The following is a 22,806-nucleotide window of genomic DNA, read 5'->3' as shown; positions in this document are numbered from 1 at the left end:
AAAATGAAGACAGGAGAGGAGCACGTCTGCTGTGGGGATGATAAGTTCAGTTTTGACATGCTGAGTTTGTGGTGTCTGTAAGACTTCCAAGTAGAAATGAACAATAAGCTATTAGATATATTGACCAAAGCTCAAAAGGAAGAGATTTGCAAGTAATAGGGCTGATGAAGTCACCTCAGGAGAACACGTTCAGTGAAAAGCACAGCAAGATCCCTGAGGAGCTGCAAAGACGGAGGCACCAGAGAACTAAGGGAAAAATCAGAGAAATGAAAGCCAAGGGAAGAGAATGCTCTGGGTCAGAGGGATGGTCAACAGTGTCAAATGCTCCTAAAAGTCTAAAGGATAATAAAAAGGAAAAGTGTGATTCATTATTTTGATCATTGCTAATCTACAAAAAAAAAAAAAAACAATTAAATTTGTGTTTATTTGATAAGCAGGAAAGTTGCACATATTTTTATATAAAATTGGCCATTTACATTTATCTTATAAATTACCAGATATTTTTTCTATTGAGTCTTTGTCATTTCCCTATTAATTTGTAGTTCTTTACAAATGACGGATAATAATCCTTGTTATATGTGATTTATTTTTGCCCAGTTTGCCTTCTGTCTGTTCATTTTGCTTATGGAGTGGGTTTTGGTTTGTGTGTGTGTGTGTGTGTGTGTGTGTGTGTGTGTGTGTGTGTGTGTGTTTTGTTTTTATCCATACAGAAGTTTTTAATCCTTTTGGAGGCAAAAATGTCAATCATTTTTTTCTGTAGTGTCTGGTCTTATTGTTGTGCCTCAAGTCCGACTCCACAATTATACACAAATTCTCTTTCATTTTCTTTTAGTGCCTTTATGATTTTTTTAACCTTTAAATCGTAACATCTGGAAAGTTGTCTAGGATTACATAGTACGTGGCTGAATGTTGTGAAGGGCCCAGTTGTGGCTGATGATGATTTGTTTATAGGGGTAACAATCTGTTAGAGAGAAGCCAGTCATCTGGGTTCACCCAACATTGGAGTTTTCCAGGCAACTGCATTAAATGGACAATGAGTCAGGGCAGTTTAGAAAAAATACATTGAAATGGACTGTGGACTATAAGCCATTAAGGAGACAAGTCAAAATAGAAAAAGGCTAGTAAGGAAAAAAGGAGAATCAATGGACTAGAAGCCCTATAAGATATTTTTTGCAGTTGGAAAAAGGGGTTATTTGAGTAAGATGGTTTAAAAAGATAGGAGGTTGTGGTCAAACTAGGGGAATATCTAAATTACTATTTCGAAGAATGCCGTAATGACCAGAGTTAAATATTAAGAATGGTTCGTCAAACTGAGGGTTGATGGGGGGTGGGAGGGAGGGGAGGGTGGGTGATGGGTATTGAGGAGGGCACCTTTTGGGATGAGCACTGGGTGTTGTATGGAAACCAATCTGACAATAAATTTCATATATTGGAAAAAAAACCAAAAGAGTGGTTCGTCGAAGTGGAGTAGAAGAGGTCATTGAAGACCAAGAAATAGAGAGGTCAGAGTATTGGATAGGTTTTTCATGTCAGTGTTGGAGTCTCCCCTCTTGAGTGAAGTTGGGTGAGAGTAGCGTGCAGAAAATCATCCTTTGAACATCAGGGTCTTGTCTCACCAGCACCTTTGGCAGTCTTCATTTACCTTTGAGAGTCCTGAAGTTGCTAAAGAAATAAAAACTCAGATTTTATTGAAAGTCAGTATCAAAGTCAGAATCAGAACTATCTGTATTCATGTTTGGAGGTTTTTTGGTATGGAGAAGCAAGTGATAATGTATGTAAAGCACTTAGCTCAGTGCCTAACATATATTAGTACTCAATTTGTTACAGCAATTATAATGATATTAGAGGGAGATGATTTACATGTGTTTTAAAATTGGTGTTTGTTTGGTATTCCTTTCAGGTTTAAGGTCTGGAATTTCAGCAACCCTGATCTAGTGTAAAAAAGACTAAGTAGCTTCAGCATGAGCTTGTTTTCGGAATCCCAAGAGGGTTGGGAATGTATCTGCGAACCCTCTAGAGCTCCATATTTGAGCCCAGGGAATGTAAAAAGAGGCAAAGAAGGAAAAGAAGCAACTAGAGGGAAGTTTTTAGATTTTTAGATAGAAAAACAAGTATTGGTTAGTATTCTTTGCTTTCACCTTCGCACCTTTGCTCTGATTCCTGAGCCGCACCCTGAGAGAGCAGAAGTAAATTCCAGGTGAGGCTCAAGAATCTACATTTTTAACAAGTACTCCTGGTTTGTCTGCAGTTCTTGTTTCAGTACATTTGTGGGAGATAGTGTGATGAAGAGGATAAAGGCTTTTGGGTATTTTATAAGTGTTTTAAATTTTATTTTCAATCTGGAAAATAGAGTGGAAATAAAATAATTGCACAAAGAATGCACACAAAGGGAAGAATTCAAGGGCAACTGTTGCGTAGGTCTGCTATCCTTCTTTTCTTCACCCACTTAAAATACTCACTATTGATCTTGCCTTAATAAAAAATAAATAAATAAACTCTTTGCTGCTGAAGTTTATATTCATTTTTATATATTAAAACATACTAATAATAGCCTTACATATAACAAGGCTGCTCTGTAATCTGTTATAGCACCTTTCCATAGTGAAGCTCAAAATAAATTAGAAAACTTTTCAATACTATTTAGTGTATTTCTGGTGAGAAATATTATGAATATAAGATCTAAAATGATTTAAGTCAACGACAAAATAAATATTTCAAAGCCACAGAACCTGAGACTGACTTTGTTGTCCACTCACAATGAGGTAGTTCACAGAAATATAACTCTAGTTGCTATTTATACAATTTTTACTTTAGGTTTAGGTTAGAGAGTGTAGAAGTAATGATTTTCACTATGACACTTAAGTATGTAGCAACATTGCAAGAAATATAAATGCTGCAAACTGGATTTGTTAAGGTAATGTAGTTAAATATTATGAGAATTCTAGCATCTACCCATTCTATAATCTGTGTTCATTTGTTTTCAAATTTTACCTTATGTGACTTTGTTGCTAAATAGGATCTGGGGGTTCCTTTTAGTATAAATGAAACAAACCTCTGTGCTAGGCACTAAAAGAAGTTCCAAAAGGAAATAAAAGAACACCTATTCTATAAAGACTGCAGAATGATGAGGACTTTGGGACTAGATCTCCAAACACCTGGTTCAAATAAGAGTAATTCAGTCATACAAACTCATAGAGTCATTTTTGTTTAATTGCTGTCTCGTTCTTGCCTAAAAGGATACTAAGGGTAGTCAAGCCTATTTGTATATACAGATACAGCTGCATTTCACGGATTCATTTCTTCACTTAACAAATATTTACTGAGCATAGACTACATGCTTGGGACAGGAGGTAAGTGGAGAGTGAGACAAATGAAGAAGGTAATGATGATGTTGATGATGATAATAACAGCTAACAGGTATAGAGTGTTCCCAATGTGCAAATATTTGTGTGAATTAATCCTCACAATAACTGTATGAGGCAGATTCTATTACTATTCCATTTTGCAGGTGAGGAAGGAAGTTTAGGGAGATCTCAGATTTCTGTGCAACCAGAATTCACACACTACATATCTGAATACAAGAGCCAGATTTCTAACAAATAAACCATCAAATATCTATTCCTTTTTCTCATGGAGCATATATTCTTGCAATTCATTTACTTAACAAATATTTGTCATCTGTTATGTGCCAGGTGCCATCCTAGTCCCGAGGCACAGTGATGAAGAGACAATGGGATCATTGCTGTCATGGCTTGAATCTTCTAAATCCTCTAATAAGTGTTTAAAAAGGAAGAAAGTAGATACATCCTAACACAATAGACATAACTAATGAATTACATTTATAAGAATTACAAAACTATTCAATATAATGCAGTATGTTAATAAATGCTGTACATTCGGGGCGCCTGGGTGGCTCAGTCAGTTAAGCGTCCAACTTTGGCTCAGGTCATGATCTCGCAGTCTGTGAGTTCGAGCCCTGTGTCAGGCTCTGTGCTGACAGCTCAGAGCCTAGAGCCTGTTTCAGATTCTGTGTCTCCGTCTCTCTCTGACCCTCCCCCGTTCATGCTCTGTCTCTGTCTGTCTCAAAAATACATAAACATTAAAAAAAAATTTTTTTTAATGCTGTACATTCATACATTCAGTAAGGGCAATGTTATTTTCATACTTTAATAGTTCATTTTAAGCCTGCTTATCTTACTTAAAAAGAAAAAAAAACTCTGTTTAATCAAAACTTATTCAAGAGATGTTCCTTTCAGTTACTAAAAGGGGAAATTTTTTATCTAAAAATACAAATGTTTCATGAGGTGAGAAGTCACTAAGTTCACTTGAGGTTAAATTTTATCCAAATTTCAGAATAATTTATAATTGCAATACCAAATATTACTGTACAACATTAATTTTTTCAATGGGCAAGACCAAATGAATTGTGAAGAATGTTTGTAAAAAAAGTTTCAATATAGTCCAAAACTAAAAACTGGTAATTAGTTTGTAGTTGTTTCTAATTTATTAGTTACAATTGATGACCTTTTAAAATACTTGTTACTGGAGCACACTTCTTATTTAAAATGACTTCATTGGGGTAGAAATATTTTTTGGAAATAAAGCTATTCCTTCTAAAGCTATTTAAGAGTATTTAACTTAAGAAAGTTAAGAAACTTAAGAAAACTAAGAAAGTAAGACCAGGGGCACCTGGGTGGCTCAGTTGGTTAAGCATCCAACTCTTGATTTCGGCAAAGGTCATAATCTTACAGTTCCCGGGATCCAGAGCTCTACGCTAACAGTGTGGAGCCTGCTTGGGATCCTCCCTCTCTCTTTCTCTCTGCCCTTCCCCCCCCCAAAAAAAAATAAATAAATAAGAAAGACTAGTGTTGTAATATTAGGCAGGAATTTAATATTTAATAAATATTTCAATTATATCATACATTTAGGATATGTCAACAAAGTTGAAAACTCTTGCCTGAGCAGTCATGAGTTGACATTTGGAAAACGTGGTTAATATTTGTGTAAAACACTATATATGTAGTTTGTAAGTGAACATTCAAGCCCCGGGTTTATTTTTAGGTCCTTCTCTTACTTATTACTACTTTTAATAATCCCACCATTACCATCATTTTAAATGCTATTAGGTACAAGAGAATGTGCTAAAATCTGGCATGCAAAGCCTTTACCTGGCCTCAATGAGCTTACCCAATGTAGCCAAAACAGGCATAGAATATACACATAAATGATAAATATCAATAAAAAGAGAAGATAATGACAGTTTTATATAAAGCAATTCCAATAACAAGGTCAGAGGTGGCATACTTTCTTCACTGATGGAGACAACAGAGCCTGAACTGGATTTTGTCAGAGAAGTTGTTGGTAATTTTGTGAAGAGGAAAAGGCATTCTAGGCAAAGGAAAGTGGTGGGATCCAAGACAGAAAGAGCTTGGTAAATTCCGTGATATTTTGCCTGGAGTTTGTTCAAAGAAATTGTGAGAGAATAAGTCGAAGCAGAATGTACAAGCGGCATCTAGAAGATCTGAAGAGTTTGAACTTAAATTTATAGACCACAAAGAGTCACTGCAAGTTTTTGAACAGGGAAATATGACGAAAGCAGCATTTTAGGAGGATTAACTAGCCAGTGCACATGTAAGATGGGTTGGTAGAGAAAACCAGTTAAGATGATATCACCAGAATCCAGGGGCAGTGTTACCCAAACTTTGCTTCTTGGAATACTAATTTTGAGATATAGAGATAGTAATAAAAGCCTCTGTTGGAGGGATTTTTTTCTTAATGAAATAAAGGAAACATTGCATATTAAATTTTCCTCTTAGAATTACAATGGCCATTAATACATTAAAGGCCTATAAAAAAGAAAGCCATAATTTCACAAACTTTTTTGCACATAAAAGGCTTGTTATCTAGGGGCGCCTGAATGGCTCAGTTAGTTAAGCATCCGACTTCCGCACAGGTCATGATCTCATGGTCTGTGAGTTTGAGTCTTGCGTTTAGCTCTATGCTGACAGCTCAGATTCTGGAGCCTGGTTCGGATTCTGTGTCTCCCTCTCTCTTTGCCCCTCCCTTGTGCACGCTCTCTCTCTCTCTTTCTCTCTCTCTCTCTCAAAATTAAATATTTAAAAAAAATTTTTAGAGGCTTGTTATCTATTCATAAACATATCACTGTCTTCCACTGAAATCACTTTCAATATTTAGAAATTTTGGTCTTATCAAATACCTACTTTTTAAGAAGTCCACCTAAGAAATAAGAGTTGAGGGAAAAAATGAAATTTAGCTATTTTTTAGAATGGAACTTTGACATCAGTTATTCCAGACCCTGTCTTTAATCTTGGCAATCAGAAACTAAAGTTCACCTTTGATTTTGATGCCTTTCTAGTCAAATCAAGTATTCCCTTAATGATATTTGTATGCCACTCCTCTCTCCCTGCATAAGTCATAAGATGTCAAAGAATAAGATTAACCTGTGTCTTATCATCTTTGTAATCTCTACATCTGACTCATAGTAGGTGGTGGAAAAATACCTGTTGACAGTTGAAAGTGATGAGAAAGCCAGAGAGTAGGTGATTTGCCTGTGGTCACACAAGTGGTAGCTGGATACATTGAAAATAATGAATTTCAAGAATTATAAAATGTTAGCTGTAAAGAGTAGGAAAGAAACTTGGAAATGAGAGACCTAGTAGATCTCAAATAAAACTCTAATACTAACTAGCAGTATGATCTTGATCAAGTCACTCAACCTCTCTGGGCCTCTATTTCCTCGTCTAAGATCCAGCTCCAAAATATTGAGAGATCTCCATTTTTTAATACTATAAATAGCCAAAAATTAACTGGATGTTGTGATTTCTTCTACAGTGGAAATATATTCTTATGAGGGACCATGTTTAAATGCAGAAGACCTTTTAAGTATTTACTTCTTTATATTTATACTTCTGTAATATTCCTGAATTCATAACTTTCTGTTTTCTTATTTTCCTCTTCTTTCAAACTTTACCAAAGATCATGGAATCTCTAAAAGTGTACCAGTGTGTGTGCTTATGTAATATTAGGACTGAAAATTTTAAATCTTAAAATGTGAAAGCTCCAGTTGTCAGAAGATCATAAAGTCTCTACTTTTAAGGACTGTTAAAAATCACCTTCTGTGAGATCTCAGCTTTGGGATTTTTTCTGACATTTCAAGACTTAAATTTGAAAGTGTAGAATCTCTATAAATACAACATTACCACAAGCCCAAAAAAGTCAAGAAATGCAAAAGGTTAGATTCTTACTAACTCCTCTCCCACATTATGCTCTAAATTGAGTTATGCATCTTAGAGTTAAATACGTAATCAGGAATACTTGATGTGAAATACAATTTAAATTATGACATATTAAGCTTTTCTCTTTGAATTTGGGGGAATAAAATTGCATATGTAAATCATACAATATCACATTTTTTGTATGTGCCCTTAAGGCTTTTTTATGTTTTCTTCACATAGTCCCCTCATTTACAACTTTATCTTGCTGTGGACTAACCATATGGGAAATCCACTATTTTAAACTTATGCTATTTTTGTGGTGTTACTGCATAAGAAAATGCCTTTAGAGTAGAAAAATTATATTTTTTTACCAGATTATATAAATAAAAATTAATTTTTTTCTAGTGGTCATTTTTTGGTTCAATTCAAAGTATATAATTTTTAAGCCCTAAAAATCTCTAGTAAGTCCCCGTTGCCATGGCCAAGTGAAATGGAAGATAATAAAGGAGAAGTGTCATGAGACCTGGCCATTTTCAACGTGTTGAAGATTTAAAATTATGTGTAATTTACATGAGACATATAAATGAAAGGATAGACTTCACTACGATTTTTTTTTTTTTGCTTTAAAAATAGGGTATTTCTCTCTTGCAGCAGCATCTCACATCTCATACATATGTGCATATTTAGTTTTCTGTGTAGCTTTCGGTCCCAAGAACACTAATTATAATTTTAAATTATCAATAAGATATAGGCTTAAAGTACAGTAGATGTTAAATTTCATATATCTTATAAGATTCCCTATGTAAAAGCAACTACTTTTTGCCTTTATTTTCATTTTTAAGATATTCTTGTGAACTTTCAGTCACTTATATTTTGCCTTTTAAAAGTTAAGAACACTCTGAATTTGTGGCATGTAAATACTATATCGCTTTTACGGCTAGAAAGATATTACTGATGATAATTCGTCTGTGCAGCAGGGATACAAGTGAAAAACCAACACATGGCCCTCAGTTCACATTAGACCACCTAAAAGTGTTTCTTTGAAGCCTCTGTTGGAAATATTTACAAAATGGTTTACCATTGATTTGTTGGTATGCCTGTTACTATTGTTTACCAAAGAGCCTTGATTACAGTGCACTTAGGTTTTTGGTGGTTTGTTTGTTGTCTTTGAAGCAGTTCTGCCCACCGTAATTATGGTTGCCCCAAAGTGTGCCAAACGGTAGTTCCCTAGAAGTCCTGCTATTGTCCCCTGAAACCTCCATCCTCATTTTTATATTTTTCTTCTTTTCAAAGGTTAACTGCATTCTGCAATTTTGTTGTCTTTCTTAAATATGAAAACACCATCAAACCCAGACAATCATGTTGAACCTTCTCAGGAACTAAAATGTTATTTCTATAGCAGGTTCAGTTGTGGGAACCATATACAAAAGTTAACACTTCCCTGTAAAATGTCATTGTCTGGGGTTTAGGGCCATATTAGAGCCACCTATAGCAGCCAGCTTCCCAAAGAATATTCTGCTCTTTTGGCATAATGGGATTATTTTTGGAAATGTCTCTCTTGGCCCAAGACGTGCTACCATCTCAAATAATATTTGGGCCCTTTAAGCATCTTCAGTGTGCTTTGCAATCATTTTCATCCATTATGCACGCAGTTGTTTCATCGTTATTCTCTGATACACATTGACATTCGGCTACACAGTAGGTAAGAGGTAGAGGTAGGACTGAAAACCCCAGGACAGGGAACAAGGCCCAGTTTGGTCTCTTCTTGGCTAAATTCCATTTTGGACAGCTCTTTGTTTTTCTTTGATGTGTGGTGTTTAATTGCTTATCTCTAAACATAAGGCTCAATTGGTGGGAGCTTGTGTGAGGAGAGCCATTTGCCCTTTCCTGAATTAAAAAACTGAACATCATTAACAGTTTATTTTCCACAGAGAACCATGCTGTAAGCATGTACCAAAAAAATGTTATTTCTGACTGCCCAGTTTTGCCCAGGCTAGTCCCTGATTTATGTCATGACCTCACAATAGCCTCTCGTGCCGCCTGGCCACAAAGCTTGATTATTTTGTAATTTGATCTTCGTGGGGATTCCAGCCGTGCTTCCCCGCTTGCTCGTGGGCAGCAGAATGTGGCAGCATGCCTGCTCACTTGCCTGAACTGCTATGATCAGATTACGCCTTCTCAGCGTTTCTTGCATTGGCTGCCTGTGAAGTTCAGAGAAGCCTAGAGTGGAGATAGAATAGCAACTATTAAAGAGCTCATGGCATCTTGGTAGCACATGTGTCTACTGTTAACAGAATCAGAGAGTCACTCCACGCTGAGTATCTCTATTTGTAAAAAATTTTTAAGTGAACTTTTTTTGCTGTGCAATTTCCAAAAACCATTCTTCCAACTTTAATGTTATTTTTAGAGCTTTCAGTTGGGTTTTAGCTTTCAGCTTTTAGAAATTTCCATAACATGTTAAGGATCTTCATAAAAGGCAGAAAAAATCTTTTTGTTATTTGTTGTTAACAACAAATCATGATAGGACATCGTAATTAGCAAAGCACTCTTCTCTCTGTATTATTCTTTCATCCAAATATTTATAGAATGATGGTATTTGTCAACATCTTTATGAGATAGCGTGACTGCATCCTGTTGAGGTTATAGGAGAACAGAGTGTACAACCTGGCACTGTAACATGACATGGAAAATTCAGAACTGATTCTCCTTCCATTTTTAATCAAGCACCAAGGATGTGCAGTCTCTCCCCGATGCACCGAGATGCAGTGGTGATCTAGATACATAGTCCCTGCCCTCCTGAGCTTACGATTTAGTCTTAGAAATAAAAGCTCAGATGTAGTAGACACATTTGGATGCTTTTCAAAATTATATCGGAATAATTTTAAATTTTGTAAAATGTGAAGCAAGCACAGAAACTGAGAGTTGGAAAGGACATTGGAGTTCATTTGTTAGAGCCTCCTTCCTCACGCAGTGCGGATTCCTCTCCATGGTATTTGCTCATAGGAGTGAACAAAATGTGCAATTCATGTTTCATTGTTCAGAAATGAAGAAGTCATGATTATAGGTTAAGATATAATCTAAACTCCACTCAAAGCTCGATTAAAACAGTTTTGTTTTCTGACACTATCATTCATACGTTCAGTGGACCAGCAAGAAAGCTTGGAAAATGAAGCATAAACAATGTGATGCCCGTTTGCTTTAAAATCCCTAATATATGTTTTGTAAACAAAGCTTATAAAACTTAGGACTCTACTAATTAAATAACAAGAAAGATTTTATGAATACATGAAAAGCCAGAATCTGAAATGCCTTCAGGGGAACAGGTGCTGCAATGACATCACTGTGTGTCACACAGCTTTTTTTTTTTTTTTGATACTTACATTTGGTCATAATGGAAAGAAATTGATTCCAAATGTGTTTTCTTGACCTCCTTCTCCATTCATGTTAGTGCCTAACCTTAAATGATGTTTCTACAATCTCGGTTGTATTTACAGTAATTATATGCATAATGTAGCATATTATTGTCCGGACTTCCTGTTTAATCAGTACAGAGCTTCTCACAAGTGCAGCTGAAAAGGGCAAACAAAATTAAAGCTTTATATACCAAAACAAGTTTGATTTGCTAAGCTCCCAGCATTCCAAAGTACACAAATTTGTTCCACTAAGTTTTCCGATGGCTTGCAGATGGGCAATGATTAATCAGAGAGCTAACTGTGAAGTAGTTTGCAATTAAACTGGAAAGCTCTGAAGCATGCTAATTGAATCAGAAAATTAGAGACACTGAACAGTAATTGGCTATTTCTCATGCAGCAGGTGCCAGGCCACTCATCTGTGGAACAAGGTATTTAAGGCACATTAGCACTAGTAAAAATACTTCTTGATATGGAACAGTTAGATTTTCTGCTCATTTTCACCATGGATGTCAAAACATACAGCTGTGCTATCTGGTACTTGTAATTCATGTTTGAAGAATTTAAGTTAGGTAAACATATGGGAGAGGAGTGCTGGGCAACCTCTAAGTGCACAGGAAACAGTTTAGAAGTGAAACCTAAAATGAGGGGCTGAGGTTTTGTTTTTTCAACTCAATCACTTTTGCTCTCTTATGGTACAAATTTAGAAGTTGAATTTTCTGTTTAGTGTTAGTTTAAAGCAACAACAATATAAATCTAGTACTGCTGTGAGCTTACTAGATACATAAAGCCGATTCATATCATGTCTCAGCATGAGTTTATATCTTCTAATTAGTACCACCATTTTATAGAGTGAGCACATGCTATGAAAGTTTGTTTGCCGTGCCAACAGGGACTGGGACATGTAGTTTTTCTTCAGTGGAACGATCTGCCGTAGGATCGTGAACAACTGTAACCTAACCAGTGGGTAACCAGGCAAGAATGGGATTTAATAAGTTCGGTTGTAGAGATTTTTTTAATAGTAATCATTTTCATATTATCAAGGATGGGGCATATGACTTCTGTTTCCCTTTGCTTTAATTAGAGTTTAGTGTTATTATTAAAAGTGAAAAATATAAAGGAAAACAAAAATAGACTAATTTATACTGTGTTGGGAAGCAGAATAGTACAATATTCACATGCTAATCATATTACTTAGCAGATGACTGCAGAAAATAGTGAGTTTGAACCAAGAGACATAAATTATAAATTGCAAATAGTGCATAGGGGATATGTTATAACTGTGTCTCATTTAAATTGAGACAGGGAGTTTTCTCTGCACAAATAATGTTCCTTCATTAAGTTTTAAAGTCTGTTTCATAATGTTTTGTTAAGAACATTTGGCAACATGTTACCAAAAAAAGGTTTTTAAGCGGAATACACAGGTTTTTTAAAAGTACAACACACTACATACAAACATACGTTCTATGTCTTTAAGTTACAGATTTTTTTTTTTTTAAGTTAAAGCAAAAGCTCCTCTTTGGTAGGCCTCCTTCCCCACCCCCAATAAGCCATGTACATTTTACATTCTTCAGTTGGAAAGCAGTTCTGAAACATTTACATGATCAATGTCTTTTGCTTGAGGGATAAAGTTTGCTCTTCCATGGACAAGTGAGAACATATTGATCATTTTATTCTATTTGCTATTTCTAAATTCAATATACCTCTTGAGTCGATAAGCGAGATCGAGAGCATATTCTTTTTTGTGTGTGCCTGGTTGTAGCTTGTTCTCAAGATCCAAGATACATTTTTGATTAATCACGAATGCTCTGAGGTCATGGAGAGCAAATGTGTTTGTGGAGTGTCAGCTGATGCTGTCAGATAAATGTCTTAAGCTTAGCCAGGGTTCATGCCCCAGCTTTAGGCTGTGCCAAATGTCTCCCCTTGTTGAGGCAGATAACAGCTACACTGGAGGCGACTGAGCTGTTTGTTCACTGAAAGGGCTGACCTTGCCATATGGGGCTACAATCAGGTGGAAGAAAGAGTGTAGATGTTTTAATTGAAACTTTACAAATTTAAACTTTTCATTTGATCAGAAGATCTTGGTATCCACTAATTTACATTCTAGCCCTTAAATCTTGTCTGATTATAACTACGTTTCTTCAGTATTTCCGATTAGTTTCCCTAGGATGAATAATTTCTCCAATATTGTTCTTAGTGTATTCTGTGACTATTTTGGCATTATCAGTGTATTATTAAAATACTGCAAAAGCATGAAAATGCTTATTAGGATAAAAGGATATATTTTTCCTTGGCTATATGTAGTAGAAATTATTCTTGCTCTGTAGTGGTTTTTTTTCTTTTTTTTTCCAATCTACAAAATAAAAATATGGTCTGGGCAAAGGGAGGTCACTTGTGTTAATGACCCTTGTCCATGTACCCTCTTATCTTCAGAGGACTCATTTAATCACATTTACCCCCACTTACAGTAATTTGTCTTCTTTTACTAGACAGAGTCTATAAATAGGAAATAATGACAAACCTAAACTAACACCTGGAGAATGCTTTGTACTGAGGCTTTCTCTGTTTGAGACTAAAGGCAATCAGATTGATCATATGGTGATGCATAAATAAATGAACTCTCTGTGGGCTGTTAGTGGGCATTTGCTGCAAAATACCTTTAAAAAAAAAAAAGTGCCTTTCTTCCATCTTACCCAGTCTGTTTTTTTCTCCAAAGAAGCTGGTCTACTTTTCTTTCCTCTCAATAAGTTCATACTGCCATGGGTAAATCATCAGTGCTAATTAGACAAAATAATGCTGTTTAAAAAAAAGAGAGATAGAAATAACACATCTGTCATGAACTCCCACCAGATCTCTTGGAAATGAGACATTTTAAATATTTTATGCTGAACACAAAATATCTTGGGGAAATGGTTTTATAATCTGTATCCCAAAACAAAACCATCAGTGTCAGAGACTAGTGCTACTTAAAAACATCCCATTTTAAATTATTTTCTTTAAAGTTCCCTCACACTTAAAATGTGATTCCTACTGGCTGTGTATACCCAGATGGTAAAGTAGAAAAACTTAATGGAACTAGAAGAAAATGAAAGATACTCTTTTAATTTTGGAAACCTTCTCTTTATCAGATAATACTAGAAAAGTATTACATTTCAGTATCTGGAGACAAATACGTTTCATGTGTATTGATATTAGTGAACAAAATGAATTTTGATTTGATTTGGTTTGGTTTCTGCAGTGGCTAAAATGACAGATAGACTGAGTAGAAATGAAAAAGACTGAGGATAACTTCTATAGTCACACATTAAGCTTCTGGTAATGTGATTAAAAGAGTCAAATCAGATTGTGATTTTCTAGAGTTTTCTTAATTGTTTAAAGATTAATAACAGCTACTGCCCAGATCATACTTGCAATTCCTAGTTTAGGCACAAATAAGGAGATTTTTTAAATTCTCTTTTCTTCAAATTTAAGCGCAGTTTAATTCTGCACTAAATTTTGTGGTCATTATGTTTTTTAAAGTATTCCTTACCCATTATCCTTGCTTTTTCTTCTTTTCCTCATTATCTTAAGAAATGCTTTACATGCACTAGAATATCATTGATGCATACAACAATGTTTTTGTCACTGCTTTTTCTGAAACCACTGCCTAAAAATGCAGTTAACCCTTTGTTGGTTCATATTGCTCTAGTCGCATCATTTTAAAAATAGTCAACGTTGTCATGCCCAAGCCCGATCCAGGAAGGGACGTGGAATGGTTTGGTTTTTCATATATAAATAGATTGTGTTATTTAGAAGACCAACAATTGATAATGACATAATAAAATATTTATTTAAGATTTAGAGGTAATTCTCATTATGACTTAGACCCATCTGTGGAATAGTAAAATAAACTGATTCTGAGCAAGACTCACTTGGCTCTCTCAAAATTGTTGTCTCTATAGCCATTGTTTGCTACTGTGCCTATGTACTTACCAGATCTTTCCACTGAAATAATGAGCTTATTATATCTCTAACATTTCTTTTTTTTTAATAATTTTTTTAACATTTATTTATTTCTGAGAGACAGAAAACAAGCAGGGGAGGGACAGAGAGAAAGGAAACACAGAATCTGAAGAGCTCCAGGCTCTAAGCTGTTCAGCACAGAGCCGACGCGGGGCTTGAACCCACGAACCGTGAGATCATGACCTAAGGCGAAGTCAGTTGCTTAACCGACTGAACCACCCAGGCACCCCTATCTCTAACATTTCTATTTTTCTTTATACTACCTCATACCTTGATTCTTTTCCAAGCTAGTTCTTCTCTTTCCTCTCATTTAAAATTGCAGTTTAAATGATCACTTATTTCAGCTACCAACCGGTAAGTCTGAAAATTTAAAAAGAGTTCATACATATTAAAGAGGTATTTTTCCTCAGCTTTAGTCTCTTCTTCTGTATAGGCTTGTTTGAAAAATTGCAAAGTCACCTCAAAACTTATGGAAAGAAACACCTGCTGTTTCCAAAAATTGTTTCTGTAAACGAAAATTTGCTTTACTTTTTAATACTATATAAAGTCTGATTGTATTTTCAGTTTCTGATTAGTTACAAATCCTACTTTTTATTAATCATATTCAAGGATGGTTTCCATTACACAAATGTTTTGGGTTTTTTTTTTAATGTTTGTTTATTTTGAAAGAGAGAGAGAAAGAGAGCATGAGCAGGGGAGGGACAGAGAGGGAGGGAGGGAAGGAGGGAGGGAGGGAGGGAGGGAGAGAGAGAGAGAGAGAGAGAGAGAGAGAGAGAGAGAGAGAGAATCCCAAGCAGGTTCCATGCTCACTATGAGATCATGACCTGAGCTAAAATCACGAGTCAGATGCTTAACCGACTGAGCCACCCAGAAGCCCGTATACATAAAGGTTTTTATGGAGATGAGTCCTTTTAAGGAGAAGAGCTCTTATTATTTGCCATTCAGAACAGTTTCTCAATTAACATTGTAATTCTCCTTTAGTTTACTTTATCATCCAAAATTACTTTTTTGCATTTGAATTTTTATCTTTATTCTTTACTTAACAAAACACTAATGCTAGGGTTTCTATTTCTCTATTATGATTCTTTATATTCTGTGCTTTTTAGTTGAATACAAAACTAATAGTAAAATCATTATTGACAATTATTACCCAGTAACAACTGACATAACAGTAATAATGACAGTCCATATTTATTTCCTTAGACTCATTTGGCTTCTTCAAGATTCTGGAGGGTTTGAAATTACTAATGTCCTGTCAGATAAAATCTATGCAAAATGCCTTGTTTTAAGGGTTTATAATGCTTCCCATACTAACGAGTAAAACAATTCATCATTTTCAAATGTATAATCAGTGTCAGCATTTTGTGTATCACAATGAAAGTCTTCAAGCAGTGGCATTCCGGATGTTCCTGTGAGGAGCCAAAGAAAATTACTTTCCTCTTGTAAAGCACTTTTACAAAACGCCAAGGAAGAAAAAAAAAATAGTACAATTTTTAGTACAGTTATTTTATTTTATTTTTTAAAAAATTTTTTTAAGGTTTGTTTATTTCTGAGACAGAGAGAGATACAGCATGAACGGGGGAGGGTCAGAGAGAGAGGGAGACACAGAATCTGAAGCAGGCTTCAGGCTCTGAGCTGTCAGCACAGAGCCTGACGCGGGGCCTGAACTCACGGACCATGAGATCATGACCTGAGCCGAAGTCGGACGCTTAACCGACTGAGCCACCCAGGCGCCCCTAGTATAGTTATTTTAAATAGTACAACTGTAAATGAAAGTAATGTGGAACTTCTCAGCATTGTAAAGTGTATAATCATAATTTCATTCTTATATATAAACAGAAGACTGTAGTCCTTGAGGAAGTCTGTCCCTTGCAAAACTCATAATTTTTACACATGTAGAAATGTATGTAAGACATCTTATGTTTATAATCTTGTATCACTCATTATACATAACTAATTACAACAAATAAAGAATGAAATGGTACTTTAAGTTATTCCTGTGTGGATACTCATTTTGTGGGGTTCAAAATCATCTGTTTTTTTCCCTATACTTAATGACACTGAGGGCATTTCTAAGTACAACTAACAGACGTGGTGTGTGGCCCTGAATTATGCTAAGTATATTTCCTTGACCCTCAGGAAATTCATGTAAATGTATCGTGATGTAAATTTATCAGCCTTGAAATCCACAGATTTACTCTACACAGACCACGGGAACAGAAAGGAACAGAAAAGAAGGCGAGTGTTCCTGAAGCATGTAGAACAAGGAGGGGATAAAGGCAAGGGCCATTTGTTCAGGAACTTGTAGACCTGGAGTCTGAATTTCTTTCTTATTCAGAGTATAGCAGAATGCCATCCAAGGTTCTCGAGTTGGAGAGCGATAGGATCTAGCTTATAGAGGGAAAATGGATTGTTAGGGGAGCAAGAATGTAAGCAGCTGATTACTTAGGAAGCTATTGCGGTAGCCTAGGCAGGAGATTATGGTAGCTTGAATGATGGTAGTAGTAGAGATAGGAAGACGTGTCCAGCACGTCTTAATCCTTTAGATATGGGAAGTGAAGCGATAGAAAGGATGAAGGATGATTCCTAGATTTTTGGCTTGAACATCTGGGCAGTGTCATTTACTGAGAGTAGGAAGTTCTAGGAGAGGAATAAGTTTGGGAAGAAAAATTGCAAGTAAAATTTTGGCATTTAACCATGCTCTGTTTTTATCTTTAAACATTTATTTAAGGAAGTATTCTAGAAGTCAGAGAGAGGTTTCATGACAGGAAAGAAAAACAGCAAATGCTTGTGACTTTAAAATTTTTCTTTCACCAGCACATGAGATTCATAATATGAACTAGAAGTTATTTGACTAGAATGTAAGGATCTATAAAACTCATCACTGACTAACATAGGTTGCTGTATACCCTCAAACTTAGCTGCTTCTAAACAATGCAGATTTCATGGGATGGGTGGAGATCCACTGTTGGCCACTGTGATGGGCACTTTTTCAATAGCCCCAACGTAAACGTGTAACTCCAAAACCAAGTTCTCTTTTCCTTGACTTCCCTATTAAGGGATTGTAATGACATTTTATTAAGAACATACAGTTCAGGGGCACCTGGGTGGCTGAGTCGGTTGAGCATCCAACTTTTGATCTCAGCTCAGGTCATGATTCCAGGGTTGTGGGGTCGAGCCCCACATCAGGCTTTGCACTGAGCATGAGGCCTGCTTAAGATCCTCTCTCTCTCTCCCATTGCCCCTCTCTCCCATTTGTGCACGCTCTCTCTCTTTCTCTCTCTCTAATGAATGGACGGATGGATAGATAGATACATACATAGATAGATAGATACATACATACATACATACATACATACATAGATACATACATACATACATACATACATACATACATACATACATAGAGATAGATAGATAGAATTCACAGCTTAATGTTGCCTGACAAATGCAGAACGCCTGTTTCATACCTTCTTTTCCCAGTGTCTAAGTAACCCTTTGCAAAAAGTTTTTTTTTTCTACTCACCCCATTCAGACTTTGAAAAAAGAGCCTCTCATATGATTTGGCAGTCAAATATGAAGAAGAGATGTTCCCGGATCCTAACTAGTTCTTCCCACTTCCACAACTGTCATTTCACCACTTTAATATTATGGTACAGTTGTCCGGAAACCATATCATCCTTCACTTAGGAGTTTTATCACCTTTTGATAGGTAACTTTTGTGTGTGCTTGGTATTTTGTTCATGTGTTCACATTCTAAGCAGCAAGGTTATTTGCTTTGAGGGAGTCGATTTTAGTTTCATTGTTTACATTCGTAGCGCAGCAATAAGGAAAACCAGAATGGGAAAGGACAAATTTGGTGCTTTACTTCAAACATGCAAATTAGGATGACTTTTAAAGTTACAGTCCCATCAAGTTAATTTAGATACTTCAGAAAGTACTGATGTTATCCAAAATCATTATTGAAACATTTGAGGATCACAAATTTCTCTGCAATTATCAGCTCACTTTTGCGAACATCAAATTATAGACCAATCCAGTTTCCCCCATGGCAGATCGACAGACCTGGTAGATTGAGTAGATGCTATGTCTGCTTTATATATTGACCCTAGTAAAGCTAACCATTGTCTCTTTCATCGTCTGACAATCAATAAGGAGAGAACAAGATGAATGATAAGACAAGGAGAGAAGACTTTGATAAGAAGCTGGTCTTACCAAATGTAATGATACTGAAGAACAAAATACATAATGAGATGCAGTTAGGGGATATTCCTAGGCTTACACACATGCTGTCTCCTGTTACTAAACCTAAAACAACAACAACAACAAACTATTAAATAGCACCTTAAATGCATTGAATTAAGTTGATTCAAATTTACACTTTCTTTTCTGTCCGGCTTTGTTTTGTACTTTGGAAAGTTCCTGATTTCTTCCCCCGTGTTGCTTTTGAAAAGTTTCTGCCAGCCAGCATCCTATTCTTGTTCTCTTGTCATCTTTATATATGGGGAGATGTATTTGCTTTGCATTTACAGATCATAGTCCTTTATGCCTTACAAATAAAAGAACATCAAGTCAACACAATATTTTTGTATCACTTTTTAAATTAGGGTAACTTTTTCATAACAAAAAAAAAAAGCAAAAATAAACCTACTTGTGAAAAAACATTAATAGAAAGAGAAATTTAGTAATTGAGGTTATTCCCCAAAGGTTTCATAAAATTGAGGAAACAATCATGACCATTCTGATTTAGTCTTTCTTTGCTCCTCCTTTATCATCCAAACTTTATGTCTTTGAAGTCACTAAATGTGACATTTCAGGCTGTCATATCTAATGGTCATGAAATATACCTTTAAGTATGCCAGAACTGTTTTATGAATTTACCTGTGACTTGGCTTAATATAGGAATAACTATCACTAGGTAAATTGTGGCTTTACTTTCAAAAATATATCCTGAAGAGTCCTCAACAGTAGGCATCTCTCAAGAGATTTTTGTTTTTGTTTTTTATGTAATAATTTTATCAGCCTCTCCCTGTGTCTCCTACCCCGTAGCCCCTGGCAACTCAACCACTTTTTTTCTTTCTTTCTTTTTTTTTTTTTCCTTTTTTTTTTTTTTAAGATTCCAAATATAAGTGACACCATGCAGTATTTATCTTTCTCTAGCTTATTTGTTTTTTGGGTTTTTTTTTTAATGTTTATTTATTTTTGAGACAGAGAGAGACAGAGCATGAACGGGGGAGGGTCAGAGAGAGGGAGACACAGAATCCGAAACAGGCTCCAGGCTTGAGCTGTCAGCACAGAGCCCGACGTGGGGCTCGAACTCACAAACCGCGAGATCATGACCTGAGCCAAAGTTGGCCGCTCAACCGACTGAGCCACCCAGGCGCCCCTCTAACTAGCTTATTTGACTTAGCATAATACCCTCCAGGTTCATCCATGTTGTCACAAATAGCATGATTTTCTTCTTTTTCAGGGCCAAATATTATTATATTGTATATATATGTGACCACATTTTCTTGATGTAAATTTATCTGTTTGTGGACACCTAAGTTGTTTCTATGCCTTGGCTATTGTGAATAATGTTGCAATGAACATGGGAGTACAGATAAGTTTTCAAGATAATGGTTTCCAGTCTTCCTACCACCATTTGTTGAAGAGACTATCCTTTCACCACTGTATATTCATGGCTCCTTTGTCAAAAATCAGTTGACATATTGTATGAGCTTATGTGTGGACTTTCTGTTCTGTTCCATTGATCTATGTGCCTTTTTTTAATGCCAGTGCCATACTATTCATAGGTTGATACAATAGGTTTATAATATACTTTGAAATCAGAAAATGGATGCCTCCAGCTTTCTTCTTTTTCAAGTTTGCTTGGGCTATTCAGTCTTTTTGGTTCCATACAAAATTTAGGATTGTTTCTTCTATTTCTGTGAAAAATGCCATTGAAATTTTTTTAATGTTTATTTGTTTATTTTGTAAGAGAGATGGGGCGGGGGGGGGGGGTGGAAGGGAGGGGGCAGAAAGAGAGGGAGACAGAGAATGAGACAGAGAATCCCAAGCAAGCTCTGCACTGTCAGCACAGAGCCTGATGCAAGGCTCAAACTCATGAATTGTGAGATCATGACCTGAGCTGAAATCAAGAGTCCTACACTTAACCAACTAAGCCACCCAGGCACACCATGCCATTGAAATTTGATAGGGATTGTATTAAATCTGTAGATTGCTTTGAGTAGTATGGACATTTTTACAATAGAAATTTTTCTAATTCGTGAACACAGTATTTTTTTCATTTATTTGTGTCGTCTTTGATTTCTTTCATCAGTGTCTCACAGTTTTTACTGTATAGATCCTGGTTAAGTTTATTCCTAAGTATTTTATTCCTTTTGATGCTATTGTAAATGAGGTTATATATTTTTTAATTTCTCTTTCTGATAGTATGTTGTTAGTGTGTAGAAACACAACTGATTTTTACATATTGATGTTGTATCCTGCAACTGTACTGAATTTACTGTTTAGTTCATTGTTTTGTTTGTTTGTTTTTTGGTGGAGTCTTTAGAATTTTCTGTGTATACTATCATGTCGTCTGAAAATAGAAACAGATTTACTTTCCAATTTGGGTGCCTTTTATGTCTTTTTCTTGCCTAATTACCCTGGCACTTCCAGTACTATGTTGATTGATTAAAGTGGCAAGAATGGGCATCCTTGTCTTGTTCTTGATCTTACAGGAAAAGGTTTCAGCATTTCACCATTGAGTATGCTATTAGCTGTGGGCTTGTCCTATATGGCCTTTGTTATGTTGAAAAACATTCTTTCTATACCCATTTTTTTTAGTTCTCTAGAATATTCTGATGGCTAACACTATCTGAGGCACTATAAGGGGTTGTAGTTATGTAAAAATTGTAGGTATGATTCTTACCAATTAGGAGTTTTCACTGTAAGGAAAATGCTAATTTTGACTTCAAAAACAACTAAACAGCCAGACTGTAGGGAAATGAATAGGTAATTGAGAAGAGAGGTGGGGCAAAAGAGGGTTTCAAACTCAAGGACAAAAGAGGTAAGGAAAGCAGTTGAAAGGATTTTTAAAAACTCATACTATAAAAGTGGAGAGAAACAATTAAGGTAATATTAAAAAAAAAAACCTGCTCACTGCCAAGATTTTTGACATACGCAACTCATCACCAAGAACTGATATGACTTAATCCCGTAACACTAACTATTTTTGGCATTGTCTCAGAGTATGGATTGTGGCATGGAGTTTACAGATCCATTTCTGCACCCTACAGGAATAAAAATTCAGAATTTCATTTTATGAACCACAAATTAGACCACATTTCTTATACTTACAGCTCATAAATAAAATTGATTTTTAAGATTTTGGCCTACTACCTACCACACATTGAGAGTCCATGTATATATATCACAGCATTTACTAATGGCCTTCTATGTCTAAGCACTGCACTAAAACTGGAGCTTTAAGCTAAAGTTTTCTGAACAGTGAATTGTAAACCAAGTCTGCAGAAAATCAGGGATATACATTGTTGGGTGGGAAGGTGGGCATTGCAAGGGGCAAACCGAAATAGATGGAATGTGGCAAACCGAAAGCTGCAGAAGTGGTAATAAGGGAATAAAAATGAATTGTTAGTACCTATCATTTGTTAGAAGATTATATAATTGTCTTTGCAATGGCCTATTAACACAAGTTTAATAATAAATCTCCATTCCCCTGTTAAATGAGCCAGGACAAGTATTGTTCATTACTACATTCCTATAAGAAAGGCTATAGCAATATTTTGATAATTTAATGAATTTGTAAAATGTTGACCTAAGCACCAGGGGGTCTGGGTTGAAGAAAAATACCCTTTTTTTTTTTTCCTTTACACGTTCCAAGGTGTAGAATGTGTACCCATTGTTCATGAACAAGCCTTTTTTTAATCATCCTGATTGATTTATCTCTCATTATCGAAGTGGGCAATATACCATCTACATGTCATTCATGTGAAATAACTATCTGTACTCTGAATAAGATACAGATGCAGGAGATCCATGAGTGTACATTTATTCAAATGAAGGTTGAAGTCTTTAAAGATTCCCACCCAGGTATCTTATGTAATCTTCTATCAGGATTGTATCTCCATTTCAGTTTGTATGACATTACCTGT

At 35.7% G+C, this 22,806-nt stretch overlaps 1 protein-coding gene and 1 long non-coding RNA gene across 2 annotated transcripts in view; one reads left to right on the top strand and one right to left on the bottom strand.

Annotated features, from left to right (window-relative positions):
• FAM172A (family with sequence similarity 172 member A) overlaps positions 1–22,806 on the top strand; it is a 389,831-nt gene that overhangs the window by 318,586 nt on the left and 48,439 nt on the right. The gene's annotated exons all lie outside the window — the stretch shown is intronic.
• Positions 12,755–22,272, bottom strand: LOC122222828. Its single transcript, XR_006203896.1, has 3 exons — positions 21,862–22,272; positions 14,918–15,007; positions 12,755–13,441 (listed from the first exon to the last, which is right to left on the bottom strand). It is a non-coding gene; the product is annotated as an uncharacterized LOC122222828 (long non-coding RNA).

This window comes from Panthera leo, chromosome A1 (assembly GCF_018350215.1).
Source record: "Panthera leo isolate Ple1 chromosome A1, P.leo_Ple1_pat1.1, whole genome shotgun sequence".
Classification (NCBI taxonomy): Eukaryota; Metazoa; Chordata; class Mammalia; order Carnivora; family Felidae; genus Panthera; species Panthera leo.
Note: the sequence above shows the minus strand (reverse complement) of the source record. Positions and strands in the feature narration are given on the sequence as shown.